General features: G+C 42.3%; 1 long non-coding RNA gene across 2 annotated transcripts; it reads right to left on the reverse strand.

The window, feature by feature from the left end:
- Positions 1-2,027: 2,027 nt before the first annotated feature.
- On the reverse strand, positions 2,028-12,290 carry LOC116782106. 2 transcript variants are annotated; one of them, XR_004355119.1, is made up of 5 exons: positions 12,187-12,286; positions 10,007-10,074; positions 5,985-6,037; positions 3,535-3,613; positions 2,028-2,174 (listed from the first exon to the last, which is right to left on the reverse strand). It is a non-coding gene; the product is annotated as an uncharacterized LOC116782106 (long non-coding RNA). The 2 variants fall into 2 exon arrangements; XR_004355118.1 differs by lacking the exon at positions 10,007-10,074 and having other exon boundaries at positions 12,187-12,290.
- Between the last annotated feature and the right edge of the window lie 3,114 nt (positions 12,291-15,404).

The raw sequence follows: 15,404 nt of genomic DNA on the forward strand, positions 1-15,404 counted from the left end.
TGGCCTCTTTCCCCCACCAGACTGAATGAGAAGATACAGCCCTGCATCTGAAGCAGCCATACAGACACAGTTACAAAACTTATTCACAGTATTCAGAAGACCAGGACTACACTGAACAACAAGAAAGAGGTGTGAAATAACAAAATTATTTAAATTAACATAAAGGACTATTTGTCTTCAGGAAAAAAAAAAAGAGTTGCTAAATATTTCTTCTGCAATATAGCCAAAAAGGCATAAAAATGTGGGCTTCCAGGGTTTTTCAAGTCCAGCTCTGTCTATTCTCTCAAGAACTGACAGCTTCACAGGCTGGTGAGTGTTAGAGGCAAACAGTGAACCACCAGGTGCCATTTTTGGATTCTGTTGCTTACCTTTCTGATGCAGCTTTTCCACCACCACCTCCCTCCTGCACAGAAATGGGGCTTGTCTTCTACTTGCATCATTTTCACACAACTAATTTTTCCTCTCAACTCACAAGTTAGATGAACCAACAGTATAACAGAGGAAAGGAGAAATTTTGCTTGCTGTGGGACACACCTGCTTCCTTGGGGGTTTGTATCCACCCTGCAGGCCTGAATCTTGTGTATCCACCCTCATTTTGCAAAACATTACATGTCTGTATAGTCAGAAGGAACTTTGACGTTAAGAGGTGGCACAGGGATTATTTTGTGTGTAAAATGAGGAAATAGCAGAAATGTGGTTTGTGCCAGAGTGTGAAACAACAGTTATAACAAAGGGGATTTTCTTTTGGGTTTGGGGGTCAGAAAGGTTTTTAACTTTGGTCTAACCAAGCAGCTTAACAAAACAAATGAAGGAAGGCAGGGGAAAAAGCTGGAAAACTGCCATGGCACTAAAGAAACATATTCTGGAGGAGTGTCTAGATGGCAGCCTTGGAATTGTGGCAGCCCTGACTGTAATTGGAAAGTGCAAAAAACTTTGCTTTGCCAGAGAAGAGGCAGCACCAGAGGGAAACTGCGTCATCAAGAGACAAGTGATGGCTTGGCCAGGCACTGAAGGCAACTGTTACCTGAATAAGCTGCTGAATCAGCTGATCATGATTTCAGTTTTCCAGACATAATCTTAGTCTCTTAAGTAAATCCTCTGCTTTGATGGACAAAAATAGTTTGGCCCATTTTAAAGCCAGAAGGCTCAGAACTTAGAATCAGGGGTGCCAAAAAGCATTGCTGAAGAGGTTTCATAAAGCTTCAGAGAGTTTCCTCAAGTCAGTAAAGTAATACCAAAATTTTGGGCCTTCTGTTCACAACAGAATTCAGGATACCTTGATTTCTATGATCTGCAGAGTTGCAAACTGGGTTCCTCCTCAATTTCCTGTGAAGAGCCCACTAGAGATAAGGTCCTTTCATCCAGGGGAAAGTCTGTTCTTCATGAATCTTCTTTCTTGGCAGACTTAGTATGTTTTGATATGATCAGTTCTCACAGCATAGAAAAACAAGTATTACAGGGAAATGCTTATTTAGTTGCACTGATGAGAAGGCAAAGCTGTTTTATAAAGTTCAATAATTAGATACCTTACTCAAGAACATCACCAGCTCTATCAAGTTGATAGATGTTGTTTGAGGCTTCACCGAGCACAAGATATTTGCTGTCTTGAATCATTTCAATCTACAGAATATCCCTGGATTAAACTCCAGTTTATTTTGAGACTTATCTTCCTGTTTCCTCCTCACTGTAACCAAAATGAATTTCACAAGCATTTGTAGATAATGACCTGTATCTCTCTCTTGATCATCTCAGGCTTGGGTCAGATAAGCCACATAAATGTTATTTATGATATTCTTTGCTGTTATTTTCTGGCCTTTTGCATTTCATTGTTGCATGTGACAGCACGATTATATATAATTGATAGACAGCTTCATATTTCTCAGAAAGAGCTTGATAGGTGGCACATAAACCAAACTATTTTTGTTTCTTAGGGGTGTATCTTTTAAAGCTTCTCAACCTGGTCTTATTTTGAAAGAATTCTTATATTTTTCTCTCAATGCCTGTGGCTCATTAAAGATACACTTTAATTGATTTATTATGGAGATAATTTTTCGACAAAGAAAATATCATGCATGGCAAAGCAGATTAAATTCCTCAGCTCCTCAGGTCCCTTCCTTCTACTGCAGCATGGAGAACAAGGCACAGGATATATCCATCTCCCTGTATGTCCCAACCTGCAGAAATACAACGACCTCAGGGCCCAGAATTTGCTGCAGAAAAATGTTGGCTGCACAAGACACAGTTTTTCACTGATTTCGTGAAGAGCTAGAATCAAACTAGGCACTTAAATAAAAGGTTGCATGCCTTCAGTAGGGTTCCCAATCATGACACACTGCTGAGCAATTCTTAATCCAAAAATACGCTTAAAGGAGGGAATCAAGGTATTGAAGACAAGCCAAAGACCTCCCTCTGCGACTACAGGTCACTACACAGTCACTACAGTGGATATTTATCACTGTTTCCACGTCAGGTAATTGAGAACAGGTATTCTCTGCTGAACTAAACCCAAATTTTCAGCCTGCTTTCATCCCACTTCCAACCTCAGGCACCTACTTGAGGTGTCAGGAGAATATTTGCCCTGGGCTTCTGCTGCAGTCAATGACAAGACACAGGATAAATTGCCAGTGCTTTAAGCACCTCTGTGGCTTTGACAGTCCTTGACAATCAAGGATATCTAAACTCCTAACTCTACATCTTCTACATTGCTAAGTGTCTTATGTTAGTTGGGAGAAATCCAGACTTTCACTCATAAGAAAAAGTGAAAGGAAAGAAATGTCAGTGTCTGATTCATCCAACTTCTCCCCACTGTGCAGATCAATCCTTAATTATACTATCTTCCTGAGAACGATTTCTAGTCTTTGCCTCAGGGCAACTTTCCTAAAAATAAAAATGTGTTTCTTTGAGTGGAATGATAAAAAGAAGCAGTTATGATCCCATATAAGTCATAGATGGTTAGCAGTTATGATCGATACAATCTGAAAACACAGACATGGCTGATAATGCCTCTGCTATTTTCAACAATGTTTAATTAGTTTTAATCAAAACCATGGGTTCCATGTATTTTAATACACTTTGAAAATTTCTTTGTATTCTGCTTAGGAGACTTATTAAAAAAAACATTTTAAAGGTGTTTCTGCAGTCTTCCACACTATAAGAAATAGCAAGTTCTTTTGAGCCTCAGAAACAATTAATGTTTGGCAGCATTTAAATGTGCAGAGCAGAGCAGTGTATTGAAAAGTGCATTCACTTGTATTAGTCAGCAACTTTTTCAAATTTTGGAGAAATCTGAGGCTCCTCTAGTGTATCACATGCTGAAGGAACTAACAGTGTGCTGAACTGAGAGGGGCCAAGCCTGAATCTAACACTGTCCTTTGTGTGATGAGCTAAAGAGACTGAGAGCACTGTAGAATTCACAACAGGGAAAATGGGCTGTATCCTGATCTTCCCTGCACTGAGCGATTCCACTTAAACCAACACACTCACAAAAAGAAAAAGAAAAAAAGGATCATAGCCAAGAAAATCATATTTGCTCACATCCTGAAAAAAAAAAGTCAGCCTAATGCAGCAGCTCATCGTGGAGACATCAGAGAGAGAGTTATCTTCCATGACACCACTGAATATGAGAAAAACAAGCTATAGATACAGTTGTAGTGTGTAAAACAATGACTATCAAATGGCTGTGCTTGGGAGTTATCCCACTGGACATTATTTCTGCCTGAGAGTCCTTTAAATTTGAGATGTATCCGTGATTCTGCTGGGGAGAAAGGTCATCATTGCTCAGTCGCTGGCTCTCAAAATGTAATAACAACATATTTTATAATGATAAATTGTTGGCCACCCAGCCACAGTGGTGCACTAATAAAACAGTCTGATCTGCCAGGGTGCATTGTTTACACCTTTTCCTCTTTCACTTAGAATTAGTTTGCATTGAAACATATAACAGCTCTATTTGCCAGAGACAGGGAGTGCAAGTGAACCTGTTAGCTGAGCTCCTTCACACTCCCTGGACAATAGCCAGGGGACACTTCAGTAAAACCTCCTGCAGTTGGTGGGATAAACTGTCTCCTTGCCTGAGGGAACCTCAGCATTAAAGTTATTAAATAAAACAGCCAGTCTGGCAGTTGGCTATGAGAAGCAATTTATACCACTGTAAATGGATTAGCAAAATGTAATTTCTTTTAACGTTTCCGTTTCAATTATTTCAAACAGATGTGCAGTTATAAATGTTAAGGAATTGTTTAAATGTTTCTCACAATGGAAAAAGTAAATATAGGTTAGAGCTCTGGACTCCCAGGTGAGTTTTCTACGTTTTTCTGTTTTCTTTATTTTAAGGCTTTCCACGTACTGCTGTAAAAGTTGCCCATTTGGAGACCAGGAGGAAAAAAAAAAAATATTTGTGCTCCTGATGAAGCAGGGTATTATACTAATCAGGGAAGTATAGATTTGAAATGTCTTGAGGACCAGAGGAAAGCCTACGGCTGTTCTTATCCTACATTCTCAGCTGGTGTATTTTGACATCAAGAGCCTGGAGCAGTGCATGAGATACCAAGAGAGAGACTACACCACATATCTGTGAGTGTGAGGAGCGGGGGGAATCTCTCTTGGAAGAACAGCTCTGTGGATTTCCTCTGAGAAGGGTTAATTAACATACATAGCTGGCAGCTCAGAAACCATCGCAGCCTCTTACGGTGATTTCAGCAATAGCTCACCTGAGCTCTACTATTTTTTTTCCCTTTTCCTTATTTCTTTTGCTATGCTGTTGCAATTAAGCTATGAGATACAACAAGAAATATGACTACTGGCAGGGGATAATCATGTCCTTGGGGGTGTAATCAAGCACCAAGAAGAAACCAGAGCTCACGATCCCCTATGGGCACGATTACTCCATGATGGCCATATCCATCCAGATACTGCACTGGTACCATAAACTGCTTTTTTTTATATATATATATATATATATATATTTAAATGTATTACCCAGGCAAGTGAGTTGTCTCAAGCTGCCATGCTGTGTCAGACCAGGCTAGTTGCAGCCAGTCCCCTCAACAACCCCGCCGACGCAAGGAAATTTCCACCAGGGATCCACCCGGGTGTACAAACCTTCCGCCTCTCAAAACGTCTCTCCACGACACGCTCACAAAGCTGAATTAAAGTTGCTGCAGACTTTAAAAGAGGGGGTGGCGAGGGGCAAAAGTAGGGCAGCAAGAAATAAGGGGCGAGGCTTGCTCAGCTGAAAGCAGCCGTGGAGAAGCCCGAGGGCTGAGATGGCAGTCATCATCGATTCAAGGAGGGGGAGATGTCAAGGACGGGGAATGTCAAGCAGGAACAACAATAAGGGTGCTTAGCAGTGCCAAGCCTTCCAAAACCAGCACAAATAAAGCTACAGGGCTGTTGGGATTGGTCTGTCTGCTGCTTGAGATCACAGGAAAAATGTGGAAAAGAAAGATGATACGTTTACAATGTACGTCCGTCCTCTCCCTCCTGCCTACACAAAACTAATTAAAAATATTCTCTCCCTCTCCTCCTCTCACGCCCCCACCCCCACTGGCATCATCTTGAAATAGTCTTTTCAAACAAAGTTAGAAACAAGCAAGTGCTCTACGTGGAACCAATCATGTCAATATACAGATAAGCAGCAGCAACACACCGGCCCTGAACAAATAATCAAATGTTAAAGGGAGAGTTACAAGAACACAAACACACTCCAGGTTTCAGTCTGCAACACTGTCTGCAGTGTGTGTGTGCGTATTCTCGAAGCATCAACACCTGCCTTAGCAGGTGATAGAATTTTATGGCAGAAAATGTATTTATCCAATGGGTTTTTACACAGAGTTTACTGCAGATTCTCACATAAGTGACAGAATTAATTATTTTTTTACTGATGCAGCACCAAATGTGCTGATACTTTCAGGTGTGTACACACACGTGATCACACACAAACACACACAGAGAACAGCTTGAAAGTGCAATAAAAACCAACTCACCACAAAATCTGTTAGGCTGGACCACTGAATCTGTTACTGAATAAATTACAACACTGCAAGAAAACACCAAATAATGTTTTTAAGATGTTTGAATGGATAGTCAACATTTTCCATGGTTTTAAAATTTGATTTTGTTTCATATTGAACAATTTTTAAATTGTAGGAGAGAAATAAGCCTCAGCACTTAGGTCACTGACTTGTATTAGAATCATGTAAGCCCTGAAAATCCCTGACCACAGAGGAAAGGATGGATCTGGGACTGCAAAAAATGCTGATTTTCCAGGCATGTTTTATAAAAAGAAATCAAAAGCCCCCTATGTGCATAATACATGGAGTTGTGGAGCACTGCAGGAAACTAAACAGAAATTCAAATTCTGCTTTGGTTTACTACACTGTCTCTGAAACCAAAATGCCTTTGTTTGGCTGCAACTTCAATAAAGAAACCTTCCAATAAGTTATTTCCAACCAAACTGAGGGGCTCTGCGACACTTCCCACCCAGAAGTACACAGCATGTTCTTGACATATACAATATGGGATAATCAATTTATATATTCTTGATGTGCAAGTCTCTTTTTTTCCTTCTTTTCAACTTTTAACATGTCAACACATTTGATTCTTGCAAGGGAGGAAAATATACTCTTTTGTAGAAAAGCTCATTTTCACCCTTCCTAAGAACAGTGATTCTGTTTCACAATAAAAATGGAATGATATTCACCCAAAAATTTGCGCTTTTCTGGGACCTCTGTGACATTACTCATTACTGTGACATTACTTCTGGCACAGTAGGGAATTTCACTGCAATAAACTGTAACCAAGGAAAACCCTCCTTTTTACTGCTCCGCTGTGCATTTGATTTTCTGCATATTTAGAAAAAAGAAGATATTTCCGTCTGAATAAATTAGTTTTCCTAGTAAGGTATTTTCCCCACACACGGAGAAATATTATCCCTATTGCCCACGGTCTTCCAGTTCAAAGGGAAGAAAGAAGATGGAAAAGTAGAACACCAGGGAACACTCGATCACGTTGTTCCTTTCAAGCAGTGACCCTTTCTGCAGCTATTACCAGAGATTAGTCTGAGAACTCCGTTGGCTGGAATTGGACAGGCTTAATAAGGAAGACAGTCATATTCCTCAAAGGCTTCTGGCCTCCTGTGTCAGAGCTGGAGCCTGTCGATCAAATTCCCACTCCCACACCAGATTAGAGGTTAAAACTTTGTCGGCCCACACTGGGGGCAGCCAGCAGGGAGGAGGAAGGTTTGTGGCACATCCTCTTTCCTCGGAGATGGCAAAGAAAGGGGAGGCTCCTGTGGTGTGGGATGAGGGGGCTTTGAAGGACGGCACTGTCCATAAAGACGGAGGCAGGCAGGGCCTGCAGCTGGGTAATCACCTTCTCAGAAGTAGTTTGGAGGCTGTTTGTGCGTGAAGCTCGTCCTCACAGAAGTAAGGAGAGGTGCAGAGGCAAGTGGCACAGCTGCACACAGCAGTGGTGGTGGGATAAACCGTTGTGGTTACGAAGGAAGAGGAGTTTTGAGTCGTGATTTATGAATTTTAAGCACCAGCTGGGTGAGACTAAACCTGTGTAACCACTTGAGGTTTGTTACTAAGAGCAAAAGAGAGGCTGAGTGTCAGGGAGCAGCACTGGCCAGGACCGTGGGTGTCCTGTGGGCAGCAGGGCTGGGACTGCCAGCTGGACATCAGCCAAGCCTGTGGTAATGAGGCAGGGGCTGGATCTGATCCAGTTCTGTCCATGGGCATGATCATGACCCCATCCATGGGACAACATCCCATCCCACCCCCAGAGAGTTGCCCAATGCCCGTGGGTGGGGCTGGCCCCTGGTGTTTCCTGGGTGCCTTGCCTCTGGTTGGAGCTGTGGGACAGACTCTGGGTGCCAGCCCCTGATCTGACACCCACCATGTTCCAGCCCCTGATGTTCCTGGACCCCAGGGAGTCACCTTCCATCAGAGTATCCTGGCAGGAGCAGCCCTCAGCTGCACTGTGTGTAAGCTGCCCCTGTACCCCAGCTGCCAAAGCTCCAGGAGGGGCTGTACCCTCAAGGACATTACAGAGTCCAGCCAGAGGAAATGAAGTGAAGCTGAGGACCAGGCTTATTGCACTGTAGGGTCATTCTGCTGTCTGTCCACAGCAGGAAAAATTTAACCTGACTATTCCAGGCCCAAAGCATAGAATCACAGAATGGTTTGTGTTAGAAGGGACCTTAAAGATCCTATAGTTCCAACCCTCCTGCTATGGGCAGAGACACCTTCCACTAGATCGTTCAGAGCTTCATCCAACCCATCCTTGAACACTATGGGGCATCCAAAGATTCTCTGGGAAACCCGTTCCAGTACCTCACCACCCTCACAGCAAAGAAATTCTTCCTAATACCTTACCTAACCCTATCCTTTTTCATATTGAAGCCATTCACCTTTGTACTATCACTATATGCCCTTGTAAATAGTCCCTCTCCAGCCTTCCTGTAGGCTGCTTTTAGGTACTGGAAGGTTGCTATAAGGCTTCCCCAGAGCCTTCTCTTATCCAGGCTGAACTCAGGCAGCTCTTTCAGTCTGTGTGCACAGCAGAGCTGCTCCATCCCTCTGATCATCTTGGTGCCTCCTCTGGACTTGCTCCAGCAGCTCCGTGTCCTTCCTGTGCTGTTCCCCTGGGCTGGAGGCAGCTCTGCAGGTGGGGTCTCACCTGAGGGGGCAGAAGGGCAGAATTCTCCCCTCACCTGCAGCCCAGGGTATGGTTTGGCTTTCTGGGTTGTGAGTTCACATTGCTGGGTCATGGCCTCTTCTGGGATACAAACATTTGGCTCTCTATGGGAGCCAGATTTCCTCTGTGACACACACCCAGGGCATTTAGCCACAGAGCAGGCTCTCCCTCCTGATTTCTTTCCGTGCATTATTTCTATAGGTGTTTGCACAACCAGCTTGCTTCCTTCCAGCACTGCCAAGATGGGGCTTCGACAGATCTTGTTCTCTGTGGTGTGTTTCAGTAGAGTGCTGTGCACCCTCACGTCTCCCCCACTGCACGGAGAGTTGAAGGGACTTTGCTCCTGGCAGCATCAGGCCCCTGACTCCCAGTGGGTTCTATTAACATCTCATCCCAGCTCTCGTTTTCCATCTGCGTAGATATTCATATTAGCTTGCTAAAACTAAGCAAGAAAAAAGCTCTGTGGGGCCGGCTTGTCTGCAGGCTGTTTGTCTTTTCTGTACAGCTGCAGGCAAGCATCTGTAAAGTTTCAATATTTGTTCTAAATGAAATGTCTCTCAGCTAGGACTCCATTTCATGTAGTATTGCTGGTGCAGAGAAGATGTAGCCTGTAAACAGAAAAATAAAGCCCCTCGGGACCCTGATGCTACAGGTAATAATGGTGTTAATTGCTCTTCCTTGGCCTAGTTTTAGATTACCTGTATTACATCTTTTTTATTATCAATTTATATTGCTATCTTATGATTTAAGCTGTCATCATAATCTTACTTAGATACGTTGTTATCAGATATACTGGACATCTTTTTTTAATTGTTGTGTGAATATTAGGGATTAAGAAAGCGCAGCTGTAGACAGAGACGACCTTGAATCATAGGAAAACACAACTTTAAAGCAACATAAAAGCCAATCTAGTTGGTTGTCCCTGTCCCAAAACAGGGTCACTGTTAATATTCAGTTACTACTAATAGGTGGCAGCTTATTTTGTTCTTTAAGATCTCTGTAGACACAGACAAGCTGGAACTTTTGCAGCCCTCGTCAGGATATTGTGCCCATGTCATGCACACCAACATGAATATTCTTTGTGACAATGTTACATCTCACATTCTCCGGTGTGACTATCCACCCTGCTCCATTTTAGTGCTTTCCCTTTCTGGACCTGGTTGGCATCCAGTCTCCTGTTTAGCCTCAGACAGCTCTAATGTCACTTTTTGAGACGTAAATCAGGGATAGCACCAACCTCTGCAAGTGCCACTGAAAAATCCGGATGCTTCCTGGGAGAGTAATATTTTAGAGAGACTTCTATTTTTACCTTTAAGCTCAAATTTGCAAGTCCATGAGCTGTTCAATCAAACCAACAGGGAACCTTCATCTCTTGCACTGCAACCAGCAGAAAAGGTTTGTATTTACCAGTAAAACAACCTGAAATTAGAGAAACTACTGCACAGCTACATAGAAAAGGCAACAACTTGGAGCTCTAAACCCAGATGTGCTCTGACATAGCTATTCAGAGGTGAAAAATCTCTCTTTTCTGCTAACAAATCCTTGAGCAAAATATATTTAATCTCACATTAACTATAAGTAACTGAAACTTGTTATTTTGGTTAGGTTTCCAAAGTCTCTTTTCTCACGTAGAAGTTTGAAGCATTGGATTGGGAAGAAGGATTTTAGCCACTTAATTGCATAATGAAATTATTTTCTGGGGTTTATATGCATCATAATATCTACATTTAGCATTCTATTATCATTAGTGCTTGAGGACATCTTTCATTTAGCTGCTTAGAGATTTTTATATCCAAGTCCCAGAGGTAAAAGCCATCATCTTGCTGAGTTTGAAAGTTTTCTTTCCCAGCATCTTATTCTTCAATCTCAAAGGCCTGACATTTTTTAAACTCTTGGCATTCCCTTCAGTAACAAGGTTGAAATTTGAATATGCTACATCCATTTGGCTTCAATTTGATGCTTCACTGAGGCACAGCCTGGACGAGGAGAGAGGAAAAAATGAATCTGAATGCCAACCATCCATTGGGATAACTAAGTAAAAAATCAGCAAGTCTCAGGCTGTAACTGAGAAGGAGCATTACTCCATAAGTGAGAAGGAATTTATTTTGCATGAAATTATAGAAATATAAGTTGCCAGTGATATAACAGAGTTATTAAATTTAGCATCAGTCCAAAAGGAATTTAGACTAATCTGGTGGCATGGCAGTAACTCACTAGACTTTTAAGGACACAGAATGATTTCATGAATTGATTTAATAGTTAAACAAATATTCAGTCCTGAGAGGAAAAGAAAACCATGCAAACCTAAGGTTAATGGAGACTGGTCCCAGGGGACGTCTTTTTTATTCCTTGATGCTGTCTCTTAGGCTTCAAATGTTCTTGTGTCTCTATGCAAATGAGCTGCTTACAAAATCCAGCTCTTTCAAGTATGTTCTGAGCGCTACTGTCTATGTCGTTTTACAGTAAACACATTTTTGTTGCATAGCAATATGTTTCTTTTAGAAGATGGGTAAATATGCAAAATGTTTCTGTAACTATTTGTCAGATAGTCAGACAGATTTTTTGTCTATCCTCAGGCCCCTTTTATGTTCTCTCTCTGTGAACATATGCGACAAGAGCTCTCCCAACACAAACACTTGAAGGAATCAAACTGCAAGCTCTTTTTCTACCAACATTTGCACAAAGAAAAAGAATCAAAAAAGAAAGAGGAGAAAAGTATATTTTATCATGTAGTGGAGTAGAAACACTCTGTGAATTGTGACCAGCTCTTGTGGCTCCTCACTTCACCGGAACTTGTGAAATTTTGTTGATCCTTGTGCTGGTACTGTTCAACATACAACCATCTCAGGAAGGAAAGTGAGAAACAGAAGCCAAAGTCCTTGTTAATATGTCAGCAACCAGACGCCAATGAGACAATCTCCCAGTTTCCTTGGAGTCCCTCCAGATGCAATATGTGACAAATGAGCAACTGCTCAACCCATAGCACAAGCAAAGTGAATATGCTGCCGAGAGAAGAGACACACCAAAGGACTTCCCTCTTCTGCAACACACCCTGTTACTGAGGGCATTTGTTCAAGGGTTGGTTCATTTGCAGCTTCAAAGACTCTGCACTGATAAAATCAAGTACCCTAGTTTCCTGAGCAGTGATTTTTCCACAGGTTGTTGTAGGCACACACCTCAATAACCAGCTCACCAGGCCTTTCTTTCAACCACAAATGACCTAAGGGAAGTTGGTATTTATGGAAGAAATTGTTCCCTGTGAGGGTGGTGAGGACCTGGCCCAGGCTGCCCAGAGAAGCTGTGGCTGCTCCATCCCTGGAATTGTTCAAGGTCAGGTTGGACTGGGCTTGGAGCAACCTGATCTAGTGGAAGGTGTCCCTGCCTATGGCAGGGTTGGAACGAGATGATCTTTCAAGTCCCTTCCAAACTAAATCATTCAAGGATTCTATGATTCTATAATTTTATTGAATGTCTGGGATAGAATCTTACCTGGAGGCAGTTTTGCCTGAAGCCCAATCTGCCTGAATCATGTCCCATCAAGCCTTATTCTGTCATGTCTCCAAGTGCGGGGGTTGCAATCTGCCCAGTGCCCAGAATGCAGAGTGGGTATGAAGTCATTGGGAAATCGCTCTGAAACAGGCTCCTGTGATATCACTGGCAAAAAACCTTTTGTTGAATATAAAATTCTGCCATTCTCCACTTAGATGAGCTAGCTGCATTAGCAAACAACCTGATTTGAATCATATGTGCCTCTACCAGGTTGAATCTCATATGCCATCATCCTTTTGACATGAATGGCTTTTTTTATTATTATGGGGTTTTGCACCCTAATGTAGAGCCCTTTGACCCCTGCAAATCTTCTTTTCTAGGAGAAAAATATATAATTGTTGTTGATCACAACAGTCTCTTTAAATTTTCCAGAAGACAGAAAAGACAGTCTTTCACTCTTACATTTTTCTTTCCATACCTAAACTTAAACTTTGGCCGTTGAGGTGGTTGTGTTGCTTCATTAATGCTCTGATAAGACATAGCGGACCAAAGATTCAACCATAATTATTCTTAAAGCACAACTTCAACAGCATCTTTTCAAGAGTTGTACAAAGAATGCTTTGATTCAAGCTTCTGTGTACCAAAATGAATGAGACCTTTTATGACAAGCACTTACAAATACACCCAGGAAGCCACAAATGATGTGACTGGCTCCAAACTGCTAGGAGTTACTAACACAGTCATTCTACTTTATTTGGGGGAAGGTTTTTCCCTTTATGAACCAATCATCCAGTCTGCCACTCTTCCTGTGATTCAAAACACGTGCAAGGAAGTGTTATTTCTACAAAACAAGTGTTATTTCCACAGAAGTTCCCGGAGTTTGAGATCAACGTGGTAAACACTCAAGTGATTTTTTGTTCTAGTCACACAGCCACAGAAACACAAATGGTTTTTGTATTGAGATACCAGCCAGCACTCCCAAATTCTTATCTTATAAGAACTATACATTGATGCAAAGCTCCATGATGTAATACTACCAGAAGCCCTGCAAGCTCTATACATTTGCAAGCTCTATAAATTATTCTTATCAATTTTACAGTAACATTTACTTGATATGGCAGAGGATAAAAAGTTGGAGCATGAAGACATCTTGCTACAGACAGAGTCTCAGTTTTATATCCAGTTCTGTTCCCGTCCTGCCATGAGTAGACACCTGTCATTCTGGATGAGGTGTTAAGAGCAGTAATTATGAGCAGTTTCATCAGTCCCCTGTGTGCTTTTGAGAGCTGCATATTTCTGCTGCCTCATAAGATGGACCCTCTGACCGCAGCAAACATGGGTCTTTGAGGTGAATTGATGAATATGGGTTTCAGCATGAAAAATTTTCTACTAAATATAGGAATGTTTATAAAGATGAGGAAAAAAAACTGAGAATTTGAGTTCTTGTTAGCAACATAAATAAACATAAATTGCTGCAGGTATTTTCAAAGTTGCCTAAGATAATGCCAAGTGTTGTGCAGGGCAAAGTGATTCCAGTCAAGAGGAGCCAGACAATGATGAGGACAATGGTTCATAGAGGTTGGAGGAGTCACCAAGGTTAAGTTGGTCTATGTCCTGTGTCAAAACTGCTTCCATAAAGAAAAGGGTCATTGTCAAAGGAACTCTCCCCTGAGGGGAACAGAGACCCAGAATGCAGACCAGAACCACTTCTTACAGTTTTTAGGGTACTAACTCCCTGAGGTCCAGGTTAAAGACGTGCAGAGAAAGCTTCTTACCCTGGTACGGCCCCTGGATCATTATCCATCAGTGATTTATCAGGTAGGCAGCAATGAAGTTGCAGCAAGAAGCCTGATGGTAATCAAGAGAGACTTCAGGTCCTTGAGACAACTGATTAAGGGATCAGGAGCACAGGTAGTGTTCTACTCTATCCTTCCAGTTGCAGGAAAGGATGAGGGAACAAACAGGAAGAGTCAGCAGACCAATACATGGCTCCAAGCCTGGTGTCACCGTCAGAGTTTTGATCCTGGATTGGTCTGTGTGACAGACAGGGTACACCTGTCTTAAAAGGGGAAAAGAATCTTTGTGAATGAGTTAACAGGGGTCGCTGAGAGAGCTTTAAACTAGACTTAATAGGGGAGGGGGATAAACCAGGCTCACAAGAGCTAAGCCTGGGGTGGCACATTGATGTTTGAGGAATGGTGACAGCGAGGTCCTTCTGTCTGCCGTGTCAGTGGACATAGGGGATGGAAATTGCCTTGGGAGCAAAGAAACAAGGGTTATTCATGTGTTAGAAACCATGGAGGCCCATTAAAATGGTCACCCCAGAAGAAACGTGGTCATCAATTTGGGTTTTAGTGCATCTACACCAATGCCCAGAGTATGGGCAACAAACAGGACAAGCTGGAAGCCATTGCACAGCCTTCCATACATTCCAGGAAGATCCTGGACTGTTTCATCTCTGCTGTGTTGTATTTCCAACAGACATCTGCTAAGTCTCAGGATTGCTAGCCCTTGTTCTCTACAAACTTCAACTTTTCAGATGTGTGGAAGGTAATTCCTGGCACAGCTGGTGAGGAAGACAACCAGGGGGAGTGCCCTGCTAGACCTGTTGTTTGTGCACAGAGAAGGACTTGTGGATGATGTAAAGGTTGGGGGCCATTTTGGGCACAGTGATCATGAAATTATAGGGTTTTTCCAATTCCTGGAGAAGTAGGGAGGGGCATCAACACAACCTTGAACTTCCAGGTGGCAGACTTCAGCTTCACCTTGAACTTCCAGATGGCAGACTTCAGCTTCTTTAGGAGCCTGGTTGACAGGAGAGGCTGTCCTGAAGGGAAAAGGAGCACAGGAAGGCTGGAGATTCTTCAGGAGGGAAATCTTCAAGGCACAGGAGGAGGTTGTGATGAAAGGTGAACTGGTGGGAAACAAGACCCCCCCGGCTGAACAGAGATTTGTGATTTTGGTGCTTCCCTGACAATTGAAGGTACCAATATAAACTAACAATCATATGACAAGATGCTAGGACATCAAAGGGAGGGGCTACTGCAATTCAGTCTAAAGGACAGAGAGAAGATGAATCAATATTTATTACTAAAAAACTCTGCTGGGAATTTCTGCAGTTCAGAGGATACAGAAATTTGTCCTTGAAGAGTGAAAAAACCCGCTTTTCTAGAACAGTGACATGACTGGAATCAAAATCCTTGTTCCAAAAATTCAGG

Source organism: Chiroxiphia lanceolata, chromosome 2, assembly GCF_009829145.1.
Source record: "Chiroxiphia lanceolata isolate bChiLan1 chromosome 2, bChiLan1.pri, whole genome shotgun sequence".
Taxonomy (NCBI): Eukaryota; Metazoa; Chordata; class Aves; order Passeriformes; family Pipridae; genus Chiroxiphia; species Chiroxiphia lanceolata.